The 18,893-nt window shown below is 37.6% G+C and overlaps 1 long non-coding RNA gene across 1 annotated transcript; it reads left to right on the top strand.

Moving 5' to 3' along the window:
• Window positions 1–7,008: 7,008 nt before the first annotated feature.
• Window positions 7,009–18,309, top strand: LOC132346516 (uncharacterized). The gene is made up of 3 exons (XR_009496339.1): window positions 7,009–7,142; window positions 17,626–17,707; window positions 18,045–18,309. It is a non-coding gene; the product is annotated as an uncharacterized lncRNA (long non-coding RNA).
• Window positions 18,310–18,893: the final 584 nt, after the last annotated feature.

Raw genomic sequence — 18,893 nt, 5'->3', positions numbered from 1 at the left:
TCACAAAAGAGCAGGCTTAAGCAGTTAATGATTAGGACAATAAGGTCACAGAATCTTTCAGTGTCTGATGCACATTTCTAGTTGCTTTACCGATACTATAACTGACACCAGCAGGAAAAAGCTAACTACAAGATAGCCAGCCTGTGTCCACAACATAAGCTGCTCCATCTTGAGCAATATTCAATCTATGGTTAGCACAATTCCAAGAACTGGATTCAAGAGAATGGCAATAACAGTATTGCTCACAATAATCTATATGTTGTGGGCATCAAACTAATTGCAGCTTGCTTTGATCATATATGTAAGTGGGCAACTAAAATTGTCACCAAGTTTATTCTACAGACCTATGTTGCATCGTCCACTCTAAGAATACAGTACCCTGTGTCACCATAAAATTACTGAAGCCAGACCTTTGCCCCAATCCTACAGAACAGAATGATGTCGGACAAGTGAGGATTTGTAATAAGCTTTTTAGCCCATTTAGTGTTTGCCTATTCTGTCTTTCTAAAATCTTAATTATACAAATGAAATCTCTAGGTAACATTTAACCTAACTCCTGATGTATGCTCTACTGAATGCACACAATGCATTGCCTAACTTGTTCATTCTCTTCCTAAATTTAAAGAAGTAGCAATGAAGAATTAAGTAGCTCAAGAGTGACTAGCTCTCACTAGCATTAACCCCCACCAATCCTGCGGGAAAACCATACAGACAAGATAATATCTGAAGAAAAATCATGGGGAGCCTGCATTAATGGAAAACAATGCAGAAACTGACCTCCTGCTTAAGTGTATCCTTTCATTGTACCCTTAGTTGTATCCTTTTATTAAAACCAATAGTCTATGCATGGACTGGACAGAGGTGCACACAGAGTGGTAGCATTATGTATATATTTTTAACTTCCTTTCTTAATTCAGTTCTTTTTTTCTCCTTAACACAAAAGCATATCTTAATTTAGGCTCTAATATAAAACAGGTGATTTTACTTTCAAAAGGAAAATTTAAAAGACAGTGGTGTTATAATCCCCAAATTTATAAACTGTGTGTATGAAAATAGTTTGTTAAATGATTGTATCCTTCATTAGTTACGTATTTACCTCCATGCTTGCCTTATATGCTGCACAATTACCATCTCCCTAGAGGTACTAGGGATCTCTTCAAGAAGACTAGAGATCTCTTCAAGAAAATTAGAGATACCAAGGGAATATTTCATGCAAAGATGGGCACAACAAAGGATAGAAATGGTATGGACCTAACAGAAGCAGAAGATATTAAGAAGAGGTGGCAAGAATACACAGAAGAACTATACAAAAAAGATCTTCATGACCCAGATAACATTGATGGTGTGATCACTCACCTAGAGCCAGACATCCAGAAATGCAAAGTCAAGTAGGCTTTAGGAGGCATCACTATGAGCAAAGCTAGTGGAGGTGAAGGAATTCCAGTTGAGCTAGCTCAAATCCTAAAGGATGATGCTGTGAAAGTGCTGCACTCAATATACCAGCAAGTTTGGAAAGCTCAACAGTGGTCACAGGGCTTGAAAATGTCAGTTTTCATTCCAATCCCAAGAAGGACAAAGTCAAAGAATGTTCAAACTACCACACAACTGCCCTCATCTCACATGCTAGCAAAGTAATGCTCAAAATTCTCCAAGCCAGGCTACAACAGTACATGAACTATGAACTTCCAGATATTCAAGTTGTACTTAGAAAAGGCAGAGGAACCAGAGATCAAATTGCCAACATCCATCGAATCATCAGAAAAGCAAGAGAGTTCCAGAAAAACATCTCTTTCTGCTTTATTGATTACACCAAAGCCTTTGACTGTGTAGATCACAACAAACTGCGAAAAATTCTTAAACAGATGGGAATACCGAACCACCTTACCTGCCTCCTGATTAATCTGTATGCAAATCAAGAAGCAACAGTTAGAAGGAGACATGGAACAATGGACTGGTTCCAAAATTGGAAAAGGAATATGTCAAAGCTGTATATTGTTATCCTGCTTATTCAACTTAGATGCAGAGTGCATCATGAGAAACACTGGGTTGGAGGAAGCACAAGCTAGAATCAAGATTGCCCAGAGAAATATCAATAACCTCAGATCTGCAGATGAAACCACCCTTATGGCAGAAAGTGAAGAGGAACTAAAGAGCCTCTTGGTGAAAGTGAAAGAGGAGAGTGAAAAAGCTGGCTTAAAACTGAATATTCAAAAAACTAAGATCATGGCATCTGGTCCCATCACTTTGTGTCAAATAGATGGGGAAACAATGGAAACAGTGACAGACTTTATTTTCTTGGGCTCCACAAACTGCAGATGGGGACTGCAAACATGAAATTAAAAGACATTTGCTCCTTGGAAGAAAAGTTATGACCAACCTAGACAGCATATTAAAAAGCAGAGACATTACTTTGCTAACAAAGGTCCATCTAGTCAAAGCTATGGTTTTTTCAGTAGTCATGTATGGATGTAAGAGTTGGACTACAAAGAAAGCTGAGCACTGAAGAATTGATGCTTTTGGACTGTGGTGTTGAAGACTCTTGAGAGTTCCTTGGACTCCTAAAGGAAATCAGTCCTGAATATTCATTAAAAGGATTGATGCTGAAGCTGAAACTCCAGTACTTTTGCCACTTTAATCAAAGAACTGACTCATTGAAAAAAACCCTGAGGCTGGGAAAGATTTAAGGGGATGACAGAGGATGAGATGGTTGAATGGGATCACCAACTCAATGGAGAAGAGTGTAAGCAAGCTCTGGGAATCGGTGATGGACAGGGAAGGCCTGGGTGCTGCAGTCCATGGTGTCACAAAGAGTTGGACATGACTGAGTGATTGAACTGAACTGGAGGTACTATCATAACTCTGATTAACCTTTATCTTAACCATGGTCTTCCAATGCACAGTTGACAAAAAGAGTGCTATTTTATCTCATGCTGATAATAAAACATACAGAATCAAGATTACATGTTTGTGTTTTTAGGAATTGCTCTTTGGAGGCTAATCTGAGTTACTACTGACAACTTGGATTCTGGGGCTTCTACTTAGTCCTAACTGTCTCCAAAGTAGGCATATTGACTGAATTTCATAAGCAATGAATATATAAGATTTTTTTTTTTCTGTCCATTTCTGTCTGAAATACTAACATCTCAATGTTTAAAATCTGAGGAAAATCTTTCTTAAATATGAAAAATCCACATTATTCATCTCTTCTGCCATTTTTCATGTTTCTCACAATAGTGTCCCTTCATTCTTTCTCTTGGTCACTTGCTCTCAGTTTATTTAGCTCCTGATCCCTCAGGGAAAACACATGAATTATATCCAGAAGGAAATATTTTCTCATCATAATATTAAGAACAGTTTTGCTTCTCCATCAGTTGACTTTTCCCTGTTAATTTTTTAATGCCTTGTAAGCAGCCTTATATATTTTGTGAACTAAAACAAGTGAAAATTAATGAAAGCATATAAAAGACTGGAAGGAAAATCTGTGTGATTCATGAGACATGGTGGAACCAATAAAAATCCTACTCTACACAAAAGTAAAAGTTTTAATCTCTCCATTGAGTCTGACTCATTGAGCCCCCATGGACTGCAACCCACCAGGCTACTCTGTACATGGAATTCTCCAGGCAAGAATAATGGAGTGGTTGGAGTGGGTAGCCATTCCCTTCTCCAGGGAATGATCTTCCCTACACAGGGATTGAAATCATGTCCCCTGCATTGCAGGAGGATTCTTTATTGTCTGAGCCGCTATGGAAGCCCAGTCTACACACATGTGAATGTTACCATCATCAATAGCAGTAAGTGTTAAGTGATATCTTTCCCAGTCATCACATACTATTTATTTCATATAGGTGAACATTTATTTGACAATTTTATTTAGATGGTTGAATTAATACCCAAGGAGGTCTCATAGCTTTCACAGTCCAAACTAGGATTACTATCTAAGTCACTACAAAATATGGCCTTACTTATAATTTTAGCTTTTTTTTCTTCTTGTCACACTATGTACTAAATATGATATCAGTTTAGTTCAGTTCAAACGCTCAGTCGTGTCTGACTCTTTGCGACCCCATGAATCGTAGCACGCCAGGTCTCCCTGTCCATCACCAACTCCTGAAGTTCACTCAAACTCATGTACATTGAGTCGGTGATGCCATCCAGCCATCTCATCCTCTGTCGTCCCCTTTTCCTCCTGCCCCCAATCCCTCCCAGCATCAGAGTCTTTTCCAATGAGCCATCTCTTCGCATGAGGTGGCCAAAGTATTGGAGTTTCAGCTTTAGCATCCTTCCTTCCAAAGAACACCCAGGACTGATCTCCTTTAGGATGGACTGGTTGGATCTCCTTGCAGTCCAAGGGACTATCAAGAGTCTTCTCCAACACCACAGTTCAAAAGCATCAATTCTTCGGCACTCAGCTTTCTTCACAGTCCAACTCGCACATCCATACATGACCACTGGAAAAACCATAGCCTTGACTAGACGGACCTTTGTTGGCAAAGTAGTGTCTCTGCTTTTCAATATGCTATCTAGGTTGGTCATAACTTTCCTTCCAAGGAGTAAGTGTCTTTTAATTTCATGGCTGCAGTCACCATCTGCAGTGATTTTGGAACCCAAAAAAATAAAGTCTAACACTGTTTCCACTGTTTCCCATCTATTTCCCATGAAGTGATGGGACCGGATGCCATGATCTTCGTTTTCTGAATGTTGAGCTTTAAGCCAACTTTTTCACTCTCCTCTTTCACTTTCATCAAGAGGATCTTTAGTTCCTCTTCACTTTCTGCCATAAGGGTGGTATCATCTGCATATCTGAGGTTCTTGATATTTCTCCTGGCAATCTTTATTCCAGCTTGTGCTTCTTCCAACCCACAATTTCTCATGATGTACTCTGCATAGAAGTTAAATAAGCAGGGTGACAGTATACAGCCTTGATGTACTCTTTTCACTATTTGGAACCAGTCTGTTGTTCCATGTCCAGTTCTAACTGTTGCTTCCTGACCTGCATATCTGTTTCTCAAGAGGCAGGTCAGGTGGTCTGGTATTCCCATCTCTTTCAGAATTTTCCAGTTTATTGTGACCCACACAGTCAAAGGCTTTGACATAGTCAATAAAGCAGAAGTACGTGCTTTTCTGGGACTTTTTTGCTTTTTCCATTATCCAGCTCATGTTGGCAATTTGATCTCTGGTTCCTCTGCCTTTTCTAAAACCAGCTTGAACATCTGGAAGTTCACGGTTCACGTATTGCTGAAGCCTGGCTTGGAGAATTTTGGGCATCACTTTACTAGCATGTGAGATGAGTGCAATTGTGTGGTAGTTTGAGCATTCTTTGGCATTGCCTTTCTTTGGGATTGGAATGAAAACTGACCTTTTCCAGTCCTGTGGCCACTGCTGAGTTTTCCAAATTTGCTGGTATATTGAGTGTAGCACTTTCACAGCATCATCTTTCAGGATTTGAAATAGCTCACCTGAATTCCATCACCTCCACTAGCTTTGTTCATTGTGATGACATAGGATAGTAATTAATCACTCTGAACCTTTAGTGTACATATATGTGAAATAGACACAATGGTGACATTTCTTCAAAGGTTATCTTAAAGAATGAATGAGACAATGTCAGGTAAGCGCTGAGTTAATGTGTGATCATACTGCTCCCCAGTACATGGTTGTTACTACATTAACACAACTATTGGTTGTTGTGGTGTTAGTACACTTAGTCCAGTAGCCATTATAATAAACCTGAGAGGTAAGAGCTATATCCGTCTAGGTTTCCCCTCTGACATCTACTCATACTAAGCCTCAAGTACCTTTTAATTTGACTTTTTTTTTTTTCATTCATTTCTTCCCCTGAATTCATTCACTTCTCCAGAGAACTCCTTTCACTCATTCAACAGATCTTTGTTGAGTGTTTATCATGTGATCAGAACTGTGGAAAGAGGTGTTGAAGTTCGAGTGGTATGGAATTCAGGACACTAACCTGTGTGTGACAAAGTCTGAGCCACAGTCAGACCCTGCTAGTGACAATTGCCATGCTTGTTCTAATTCATGACTTTTATTTCTTCCCTGTCAAAATAAGATATATAAAAGGCCTTGTCTTCTTGGGAATGTTAATTACAACTTCCATCTCTGATGTGCTTAATTACTCAGTCATGTCTGACTCTTTGTAACTCCATGGAGTGTAGCCTGCCTGTCTTCTCTGTCCATGGGGATTCTCCAGGCAAGTATACTGGTGTGGATTGCCATGCCATCCTCCAGGCAATCTACCCAACCCAGGGATTGAACCCAGGTCTCCCACATTGCAGGTGGTTTCTTTACCATCTGAGTCACCAGGGAAGCCCTTAAAGTTTTCTGGTTTCAGCCAAATCTACCAATAACCCTGTGACAATTACACTTTATCAGGAGAAGAATAAAAGACATTGTAGTTTTGAGCAGGTGATTAACACTTTCAGTTTTATATTTTAGAAACATTTACCTGGGGCAGGTAAATTATAGAAGGGGCAGGACGGAAGGGTTATATATATATATATATATATATATATACACACACAAACAACTTAAAAGTTGCAATTTTTATATTGTTTGGAGACGTTAATGAAGACTACAGCCCAGAAGACAGCTGCTCAGATACCACTGAGAAACTGATCTGAAAAGGTAAGGGAAAAGTCAGGATATACAGAAGTTTTGCTGAAAAAAAAAATGTGGTTGAATATCAAACCATCATTGTTAATTTACAAAAACCGACAACAAACACACACAGCTCAAGTTCATGATGTTAGTGCTTTTCTTTTCATGGGAAGATGTAAGAATGACTTATTGAAAATTATTCCTTTGATATGCATCTTAACTATTAGCTTCCCTGATGGCTAAGTTGGTAAAGAGTCTGCTTGCAGTATGGGAGAACTTCATCCTCTGGAGAAGGAAATGGCAATCTACTCCAGTATTCTTGCCTGGAGAATTCCATGGACAGAGGAGCCTGGTGGGCTTCAGTTCATGATGTCACAAAGAGTCAAACACTGAGTGGCTAATACCTTCTTCCTTAACTATCTCTGGTTGATTCCTGTGTTATCCTGAATTCCCCCTAGGGCACACCTGGGGGTGGCTGCAGGGTCTGAGGGCTTGAAGGAAGACAGCAAATGTTTTATACCAGAAAGGTAGGCAACATTGTTTGTTTACTTAACTGACAGGCAAGCAACTTATTATTTTTTGGCCATACCTTGAATAGTGACAGCTGGGTGCTGTGCTCAGCCATGTCTGACAGCCATGGACTGTCACTTGCCAGGCTCTTCTGTCCATGGAATTTTCCAGGTAAGAATACTGGAATGGATTGCCATTTATTACTGCAGGGGATCTTCGGATCTTCCTGATCCAGGGAACAAACCCGTATCTCTTTCGTCCCCTGCATTGGCAGGCAAATTCTTTACCACTAGCACTATATGGGATGACATCTTAGCATATGTACCCTAACCTACTCAGAAGCTAGCCACTTCACACTGCTGATCTGATTTGTTTCCCCATTTTATCTTCTCACTCCTGACATGCATAGTGGTTTCAACCAAAAGCTAGATTATATTAAGACAGATTGTATTACCCTAATATTATCTCCACACAAAGTGGCTCTGTTTCTTCCCTTTCCTAAAAACTGCCTGGTAGTAATTTCCTGATTCATTTCACAGAAGGAATTCAGTGAGAACCAAAGTGACAGGTAAGAAGTGAATTTATTTAGAAAGAAACACACTTCACAGATGGTGTGGCCATCCTAGAATGCAAGAGTGTCCCTCAGAAGGCATGGTTACTTTTCATAGGCTGGGTAATTTCATAGGCTAAGTCAGATAAATATTCCAACTATTTTGAGGAACAGGTGGGGATTTCCAGGAGCTGGACCACCTCCCACTTTTTGGTCTTTGATGGTTGGCCTCAGAACTGCCATGGTGCCTGTGGGTGTGCCATTTAGCTCGCTGATGTGTTACAATGTGTGTATACTGAGACTTAAGGTCTAGTGGAAATGGACTAGTTCCCTATCTTGGACCTATTTTGTTCTTATCAGTTTATGTTGTCATCTTTTTATGACAGCAATTTATGTTGTCGTCTTTTAAAGTTTGTGCCCTATCCCCTTCCCTCCTATTTCAATTCTCCACAATTTATTTTTGCATTCTATCACAACTGCCTTAGAGGAAATCTTGAATCTTACTATTAATACTATTGAGAGCCATTTGCAAAAAAAGTCAATATGCTCAGTGATTACAAAGAAACATATATTTAATATAAAAACCTTTAAATTTTAAAATGAAGGACAGATTTAGCTATTATTTCATAAAATGATAAGAACTAGAAATGGTCTATGGACCCCACATTGAAGCAAGAACTATTACTATTTTGGCACAATTATTTGTTTTTATATTAGATTTATATCTTACTACTTTACATTTGGAATTCATTTTTTATGATTTCTGATTAAAATTTTACTTCCAAGATGTGAGTTTGCAGTGATGACTAGAAGAGTATGTCTGTTTCTCTCTCCTCCTCTATTGCTCCTCTGGTGCACAGAAAATGAGCCCATTTCTGTTTAGCTCTTTTTTCCTCCTAGATGACTTAGACAGTATGTCTAAAATAGTTTTTATATGATTTCACCTGTTCTCATTTCTGATGAGTCTTCTATCTTTCATTTTATGAGGTGTTGCTAGGCAATGTCTAAACTATCCTTTATTTCTTGTGATTCCTTAGCTCCTCGATGTTACAGAATAAGTTTTGAGTAGAGGGCACAGAAACACAATATGCCATTTCTACCCTGTGTTTGAATTTCTCTTGATCCCAGACTAACCAAGCTTAAGATGAAGGGAATGGGGTACTATTTGTTTAAAGATTTATTAACAAAAATTCTACCTAACAGTTTAAACATAGGGAGAAACATAATTACATGTGTGGATTGTCAGCTGCCTCCTGAATTCCTCTGTGTCTCACGGGACAGAATAAAAATGGCAATTATAGTTCAAATTTCAGAGGGGATTGTTTTGATAGCTTTAGCAATAGCTTTCTTATTTTTTATAAAGTTATGTTCATAAAAGAATGTCTGTGGTAATTTTTGCAATATTACACTTTGTTAGCAGTAATTACTACTTAATATAATCTATGTGACATAATGACATAGAAAAGCTTTCTGAGACATACACTATTTCAGGGTAAAACCTCATGAAATATCATTCTTATTTATGAAATATTTTGTGGTAATATTTTATCTAGTAATATCTACTTAATTTTAGCAATAGTTTATTTCTCTAGCTATGACATATTTTTCAAATTTAATTTCTTTATTGCATAAATTTAAAATCAGAAATTATCAACATTCAATGGTTATACAATTTCAGAGCTTAAGAATCATCCATTTTCTTAAAAACCTGTTTGGATATGCAAATTTAAATAGAAAAGTACTCTTGCAAAAAAGTGTCTATTTCAGAGAATATTGAAAATGTGTAGTATGATTTTTTTATAAAGGTTTATATCTTCTCTGTTAACTTTACACAAACCAAAAAATTCAATTAACTTTAAAAAAGACAAAGCCTTACATGTATAGGCATGTATCCTGTTTAAAAGAAGAAAAAGATAAGAAAAAGTCTATCTATTTAGAGTTGTTTAACATGTTTTTCAGTTTACTTAAACTGGATATTTACCACGGTTTACATGTTTCTTTTAATTTAATATTATTGCTAGTTTTAAAGATGAAGATGTAGAAAACAGGATATCACAGAATGCCAATTGATATCTGAATCAGTCAGATAAGATAACTGATAAACATGAAATGAACATATGAATGTGTACATTAAATATAGCTCTCAAATCCTTATATAAGGTGGAGTAGTTAATAAATGATACACATGTGTATTGTATTTGATTTACATACACCACAGTAGCCACCAATTACTGAGCATTTGATGCCCAAAGTTCAGTCTTTGTATAAACCATTGCCAAATCAAATCTTGGAGACAGAGTTTTGGGTGAAGTAGAAAAGGATAGCATTATTGTTTTGCCAGGCAAAGCAGGACAAAGTGGGCTCCTGCTTCAAAAATCCATCGCTCCCAACCTGGGAGGAGGATATGGTGAGGAATTTTACAGCAATAGTTCAAGGGTGAGAGTGTGCTGACAAGATTAGGGTGTGTTCCAGGTTTCAGGTGGTTGGTCTCCTAATCTTGGTGAACTTCTCTGGTTCTTGTAATCTTGCCTCAGGTGGTTTCTTACTTCTTTTCCTTGATTAGCAACTGTTAAAATCTGTCCTTTGGAACTCAGGGAAGGTTATGAAGACTGGAGTCTTGCCTACAGAAACGGGGATAAAAAAGGCTTCTGTGACCAGGAGCCCCACAGAGTCCTCCTAGGTTACACAATTCCTTTGTGCTAGACACTGTACTAAGTGGTATGTATAATTATTATAATTTATTCATAACTCTACCTATCTCCTGAGAAACATGTATACAGGTCAAAAAACAGCACTTAGAACCAGACACGAAACATCAGACTGTTCAAAATTAGGAAAGCAGTATGTCAAGGCTGTATATTGTTACCTTTCGTATTTAACTTATATGCAGAGTATATCATGCAAAATGCCAGACTGGACTGATCATGAGCTGGAATCAAAATTGCCAGGAAAAATATCAATAACCTCAGATATGCAGATGATACCACTCTAATGACAGAAAGTCCAATAATTTGGCCACCTGATGTGAAGAGCTGACTCATTGGAAAAGACCCTGATGCTGGTAAAGATTGAGGGCAGGAGAAGAAGGGAATGACAGAGGATGAAATGGTTGGATGGCATCACTGACTCAATGGACATGGGTTTGGGTGGACTCCAGGAGTTGGTGATGGACAGGGAAGGCTGGCATGCTGCTGCAGTTCATGGGGCCGCAAAGAGTCGGACACGACTGAGTGACTGGACTGAACTAAACTGAACAGAAAGAGGAACTAAAGAGCCTCTTGAAGAAGGTGAAACAGATGAATGAAAAAGCTGGCTTAAAACTCAACATTCAGAAAACTAAGATCAAGGCATCCAGCCTGATTACTTCATGGCAAATAGATGAGAAAAAGTGGAAACAGTGGAAGATTTCATTTTCTTGGGCTCTAAAATCACTGTGGTTGATGACTGCAGCCATGAAATTAAAAGACTCTTGCTTCTTGGAAGAAAAGCTATGACAAACCTAGCATGAGTGTGTGCTACGTTGCTTCAGTCATGTCAAACTCTGTGCAGCCCTACAGACCCATAGCCTGCCAGGTTCCTCTGACCATGGAATTTTCCAGGCAAGAATATTGGAGTGGATTTCATGCCCTAATCGAGGAGATCTTCCTGACTCAGGGATCAAACCCACTTCTTTTATGTATCCTACATTGGCAGGCAGATTCTTTACCACTAGTGACACCTGGAGTATTAAAGAGCAGAGAGATCACTTTGCTGAGAAAGGACCTTATAGTCAAAACTATGATTTTTCCAGTAGTAGTGTATGGATGTGAGGGTTGGACCATAAAGAAGGCAGAGCACCAAAGAATTGATGCTTTTGAACTGTGGTGCTGGACAAGACCCTTGAGAATCCCTTAGACAACAAGGAGATCAAACCAGTCAATCCTAAAGGAAATCAACCCTAAATATTCATCGAAAAGACTGAAGCTGAAGTTGAAGCTTCAATACTTTGGTCACTTGATGCAAAGAGCCTACTTATTGGAAAAGACCCTCATGTTTGGAACAATTGAAGGCAAATGGAGAAGAGGGTGACAGAGGAAGAGGTGGTTAGATAGCATCACTGACTCCATGGACCGATATTTGAGCAAACTCTGTGAGATAGTTAGGACAAGGAAATCTGGTTTGCTGCAGGCCATAGGGTCCCAAAGAGTCAGACATGACTTAGCAACTGAGCAACCGAACAACAACTTATGTGCTATTTATTATAAACTTTATATTATTGTTGAAGAATTGAACCACATATTAAGTAAATGAGCCCAGAATGGCCCATCTAATCTTTAGGCAGAACTTTGGTAGAACTTAGCCCTAATCCATAGGCTGTAATGCTGAACTGTCTCAACTCTTAATTATTTTGTCCTCTACCTTCTATATAAAAGTACTTCAAGAATCTGACCAAAGTTTAAAATATTTCTATTTTTCACCAAATAGTATCACTGAAAGTTTAGCTCGAGTCTTCAAGGTATGATGACAGTTATGATTGAATAAAATGACTTGTGAATAATCATTTGTACAATTAGATATAAAATAATCCCACATTTTCTTGAAGACATCACTTTCATGTACTCTATTAGACTTCATGGGCCTCAAACAAACTCAAAAAAAAGTCTATCAAAACATGTCCTCTCACTTGGTGACAATGTGTTATGTCTCCATGTATCTGCCAACATGTTTCCGTTGAAAAGTTAAAGTGTTTCTTTTCAATAAATTACAATGATATACTTCTTTACATTTCTGTAGAGAACATCTAAAGAATAAACATCTCTGAGGATAAATATCTCCACAGGGAGACTCGATGTGTTTTACAATAGATCAGTTCAGTTCAGTTCAGTCACTCTGTCATTTGCGACTCTTTGCGAACCCATGAATTGCAGCACGCCAGGCCTCCCTGTCCATCACCAACTCCCAGAGTTCACTCAAACTCACATCCATCGAGTCGATGATGCCATCCAGCCATCTCATCTGTCGTCCCCTTCTCCTCCTGCCCCCCAATCCCTGCCGGCATCAGGGTCTTTTCCAATGAGTCAACTCTTCGCATGAGGTGGCCAAAGTATTGGAGTTTCAGCTTTAGCATCAGTCCCTCCAATGAACACCCAGGACTGATCCTTTAGGATGGACTGGTTGGATCTCGTTGCAGACCAAGGGACTCTCAAGAGTCTTCTCCAGCACCACAGTTCAAAAGCTTCAATTCTTTGGCACTCAGCTTTCTTCACAGTCCAACTCTCACATCCATACATGACCACTGGAAAAACCATAGCCTTGACTAGACGGACTTTTGTTGGCAAAGTAATGTCTCTGCTTTTGAATATGCTATCTAGGTTGGTCATAACTTTCCTTCCAAGGAGTAAGTGTCTTTTAATTTCATGGCTTCAATCACCATCTGCAGTGATTTTGGAGCCCCCCAAAATAAAGTCTGACATTGTTTCCACTGTTTCCCCATCCATTTGCCATGAAGTGATGGACCAGATGCCATGATCATAGTTTTCTGAATGTTGAGCTTTAAGCCAACTTTTTCACTCTCCTCTTTCATTTTCATCAAGAGGCTTTTTAGTTCTTCTTCACTTTCTGCCATAAGGGTGGTGTCATCTGCATATCTGAGGTTCTTGATATTTCTCCTGGCAATCTTGAATCCAGCTTGTGCTTCCTCTAGCCCAGTGTTTCTCATGATGTACTCTGCATATAAGTTAAATAAACAGGGTGACAATATACAGCCTGGACGTACTCCTTTTCCTGTTTGGAACCAGTCTGTTGTTCCATGTCCAGTTCTAACTGTTGCTTCCTGACCTGCATACAGATTTCTCAAGAGGCAGATCAGGTGTTCTGATATTCCCATCTCTTTCAGAATTTTCCACAGTTTATTGTGAGCCACACAGTCAAAGGCTTTGGCATAGTCAATAAAGCAGAAATAGATGTTTTTCTGGAACTCTCTTGCTTTTTGATGATCCAGCGGATGTTGGCAATTTGATCTCTGGTTCCTCTGCCTTTTCTAAAACCAGCTTGAACATCAGGAAGTTCACAGTTCACATATTGCTGAAGCCTGGCTTGGAGAATTTTGAGCATTACTTTATTAGCATGTGAGATGAGTGCAATTGTGGGGTAGTTTGAGCATTCTTTGGCATTGCCTTTCTTTGGGATTGGAATGAAAACTGACCTTTTCCAGTCCTGTGGCCACTGCTGAGTTTTCCAAATTTGCTGGTATATTGAGTGCAGCACTTTCACAGCATCATCTTTCAGGATTTGGAATAGCTCAACTGGAATTCCATTACCTCCACTAGCTTTGTTCGTAGTGATGCTTTCTAAGGCCCACTTGACTTCACATTCCAGGATGTCTGGCTCTAGGTCAGTGATCACACCATCGTGATTATTTGGGCCGTGAAGATCTTTTTTGTACAGTTCTTCTGTGTATTCTTGCCACCTCTTCTTAATATCTTCTGCTTCTGTTAGGTCCATACCATTTCTGTTCTCTATCAAGCCCATCTTTGCATGAAATGTTCCCTTGGTATCTCTAATTTTCTTGAAGAGATCTCTAGTCTTTCCCGTTCTGTTTTCCCCTCTATTCTTTGCACTGATCACTGAGGAAGGCTTTCTTATCTCTTCTTGCTATTCTTTGGAACTCTGCATTCAGAGGCTTATATCTTTCCTTTTCTCCTTTGCTTTTCACTTCTCTTCTTTTCACAGCTATTTGTAAGACTTCCTCAGACAATAGATAATAAGATAGTTTTATATGGATAGGATTTTATTTTTCCAGACTCGATTTTAGAAATAGATGGTTCAGTAGCAAATATTCTGCTACTACATGAAAAAGAAGTAATGTTCCAATTCCTTTTGTCATGAGACTGAATTTTGAAGACTCTATTGCTTATCTCAGGAATCTTTGTTTTGTTCTAAAGTTGAAAGTAATTATATCTCACCATTCATAATGTGGTAATGAAGAAAACTTAATTGTTATATAAATATATATATTTTCCTTATCAACAAAGCCTGTCTGTATTATTACAACCATGTAGACTGTTATATTAAAAATTTAATGGTTATTACTATATTAGTTTTCTTAATATGCACTTCAGCTAGATTGAATATTTTCTTCTAATTCATTCAAAGGAAAATATTTTTATACATTTTGAACATTTATGTTTAAATTTTTTATAAATTTTTTATGCATCATCTTCTATACATTTTAGAAACCATACTAAGTGCTTCTCATAGACTTTAATCGTCAGCAAGTACTTATCACTATTAGATTACAATAATATTAGTAGTAAAGCAAGATAATTTAAAGTGCCAACAAAATTCCATTTTTTTGCTTCAAAATGAATATGCTAATGACATTTTTATTCAATTTATTTTTCCTCTGGAATGATAACAGCAGGACACTTTCTGATGAATGTAAATTAATTAATCAATTGCAAACTTCATAACATTAGACTGTAGAGAGGACCACTTAATGCATTCTTAGTTCATTATTTGGTCCATAAGCTATCACAGTGGTTTTCACCTCTGGTTTTGCATAAAAACTACCTCTAGAATTTTCAGAAAATAGCTATTCTTGGATTCCAGCATTTAAGATATTAAGTTTGGAGTAAGATCTGGGAATTGATTTTAAAATTTCCTTTAGTGGTTCTCCTATGAAATAATTTTTAGAACCACTTGTCTGTCTTAATTAGATTATCCTCTTTTGAGAATGGATCCATAGGGAACACATGGTGATATTACTTCTGGTGACAGTCCACTTGTCTATTGATCTTGGATTACTCAAAGGAAGAATTTACTCTTCTTGTGAGTTTCCCAAAGATCACATGCTCATTCATCATACTTAATATGCAAGGGTTCTGTAGAATAGAAATTTAAATATATCACCTACTTTGGGGAATGATATAATAGTTTTTTTTTTTTTTTTAAAGAAGAAGAAGCATCAGCAGCTCATTTTCTTTCTAAGTGGTAAAGCCTTTAACACATGATCTTGTGTCAGTCCTAAAGTAGCACAGTTGTTGTTCAGTCGCTCAGTCATGTCCGACTCTTTGCGACCCCACGGACTGCAGCATGCTAATCTTCCCTGTCCTTCCTTATCTCCTGGAGTCTGCTCAGACTCACATTGAGTCGATGACGCCATTCAATTGTCTCATTCTCTGTCATTCCCTTTCCGTCTTACTTTCAATCTTTCCCAGCATCAGAGTCTTTTCCAGTGAGTCACCTCTTCGCATCAGGTGGCTAAAGGTTTGGAGTTTCAGCTTCAGCATCAGTCCTTCCAATGAATGTTCAAGACTGATTTCCTTTAGGGTTAACTGGTTTGATCTCCTTGCTGTCCAAGGGACTCTCAAGAGTCTTTTCTAGCACTACAGTTTGAAAGAATCACTTCTTTAGCACTCAGCCTTTTTATTGTCCAGGTCTCAAATACATACATGACTACTAGAAAAACATAGGTTTGACTATATAGACATTTGTTGACAAAGTAATGTCTCTGCTTTTTAATATGCTGTCTAGGCTTGTCATAGCATTTCTTCCAAGGAGCAATAATCTTTAAATTTCATGGCTGCAGTCACCATCTGCAGAGATTTTGGAGCCCCAGAAAATAAAGTCTCTCACTGTTTCCATTGTTTCTCCATCTATTTGCCATGTAGTGATGAGACCAGATACCATGATCTTTGTTTTTGAATGTTGAGTTTTAAGCCAACTTTTTCACTCTCCTCTTTCACTTTCATCAAGAGGCTCTTTAGCTCCTCTTCACTTTCTGCCATAAGGGTGGTGTCATCTGCATATCTGAGGTTATTGATATTTCTCTCAGCAATCTTGATTCCAGTTTGTGATTCACTCAGCCTGACATTTTGCATGATGTACTCCGCATATAAGTTAAGTAAGGAAGGTAACAATATACAGTCTTGATGTACTCCTTTCCCATTTTGTACCAATCTTTTGTTTCATGTTTGTTTTAAATGTTGTTTCTTGATTTGCATACAAGTTTCTCAGGAAGCAGGTAAGTTCACCTGGTATTTCTGTCTCTAAGAATTTTCCACAGTTTGTTGTGATCCACAGTTTCAAAGGTTTTAGCATAGTCAATGAAGCAGAAGTAGATATTTTTCCGGAATTCTTTTGCTTTCTCCATGATACATTGGATGTTGGCAATTTGATTGCTGGTTCCTTTGCTGTTTTAAATCCAGCTTGTACATCCAGAAGTTCTCCAGTTCACATACTGTTGAAGCCTAGCTTGAAGGATTTTAAGCATTATTTTGCTAGCATGTGAAATTAGGGCAATTGTATGGTAGTTTGAATATTCTTTGTCATTGCCCTTTTTTGTGATTGGAATGAAAACTGACCTTTTCCAGTCCTGTGACCACTGCAGAGTTTTCAAATTTGATGGCATATTGAGAGCAGCACTTTAACAGCATCATCTTTTAGTATTTGAAATAGCTCAGCTGGAATTCCATCACCTCCACTAGCTTTGTTCATAGTGATGCTTCCTAAGGCCCACTTGACTTTGCATTCCAGGATGTCTGGCTCTAGTTGTCTGGCTCTAAAGTACATTGTAATCAGAAGGGATTGTTAGTTTAGATAACTCGGAGAACTTAAAATTAATGAACTAAGAACAAGGGGTTCACTACAAGGGCTACATTATTATTAATTTATTTTAAAGTTCCATTATCTGATTCTGTTATAAGGCCAAAATGGTCTGAGAGTCTTCGATATGATTGCATTCACAGATAACATATAGGGGTCTCTTAAAAAGACTGTAGCCAAACTTAGTAGAAGAGCCCCTAGGTATAAATAGACCAAGGAACAAACCAGGCTTATTTAATCCCTCATCCCAAAGTGCAGAAAAAGAGAAGTAAGCACTAACTAGTTCATACATGAGGAGAGTCCCTAAGATCAACCTACTAAAGCCTGTTTGTGGTTTTCTCTTTTCGCTATTTCTCACTGTATAGATAGAACTGCTAGACAGAAGGCATTAAATTCATCAGGTATACAGTGAAATGTGGTGACCAGAGAATAACTGGACTGCTCTCTGTAAGTAAAATAATCAGTCTCATTACATCTTACCAAACTTTTAATACATCTAAATAGGTCAAACTGTCTCTTCTATTTATATACTGTGATGTAAAACTCATGTAAGAGAGGCATTTTTAAAACAGTAAAAGATGGAAAAGAGTTTCTGTAACCCCCTTAAGGCAATATGTGTGAAGAGACTGTCCAGAAAGAAGTGAAAGAAATATGTAGGGGGGAAAAGCAGCAAGATTTATTAATGACAGAATGCCAGGATACTAGTGGACTTTATATTCATTACCTAATGGAGCTGTGATGAAGACTTGGGGGCACTGAACTTTCTCTTCTGTGCTGATTCCAGCTTTCAGTTTATGAAACAAAAAGGGACCTGGAACAGGCTCTACCCCCATCAGAGCACTCAGAAAGAACCAATTCTGCCAACATCTTGAACTTCTAGCATCCAGAACTCTTAGAAAATAAATTTCTGTGGTTTAAGTCACCCAATCTGTGGTAGTTGTTATGATCGCCCTAGCAATTAATCTAATGATGGTAAACTCATATAATTGAATTTGTTATTTTATCAATATTATTGGAAAAGAGGAATTTGCTGAAACTGTCAACACAGAATGTAAAGTACTGATCAACACACAACCTCATATCTCTTTTATAGTTTAAGGAAAAATATATGTTTTAATAGGAAAAATTATAAGTAGCAGAAAGCTTTTTGATTAAAAGAAGATAAGCTCTTTTTTTCGGGAAAATGTTTTTATTTTTTTATAGGGAGAAAACAATTACTGAGAAATAAGCTACTTTTATATCTCATATAAGAAGATACTCAAGATATATTCTTAAAATAATATATAAAATAATCACATTTGCTTTAAATTAAACAGAAAAAATGACAATATTTCCAGTTCTATAAACAGTTAGCTAAATTTGTAACAAGTGGCAGTAATATAAGTATGGTTTATAGTATAACTATACTATGGCTAGGAATCCTAGTATTATTACAAATATATAAAGTTGATTATACCCTAAAAATAAGATGATTTTTATCACCTACAGTTATTTTATGTCTATAAATTTTTCATGACAAATAAATGTACTTTAATTGCAACCTTGAAATGTTACTTAGATGGAGCTGAGTGATTAAATACAGAAAATAATTGTATATAGTGAATGCTTGTTTTGATTTTTCCAGTTTTAAAAT

The sequence above is a fragment of the Bos taurus genome, chromosome 11, assembly GCF_002263795.3.
Source record: "Bos taurus isolate L1 Dominette 01449 registration number 42190680 breed Hereford chromosome 11, ARS-UCD2.0, whole genome shotgun sequence".
NCBI lineage: Eukaryota > Metazoa > Chordata > Mammalia > Artiodactyla > Bovidae > Bos > Bos taurus.
Note: the sequence above shows the minus strand (reverse complement) of the source record. Positions and strands in the feature narration are given on the sequence as shown.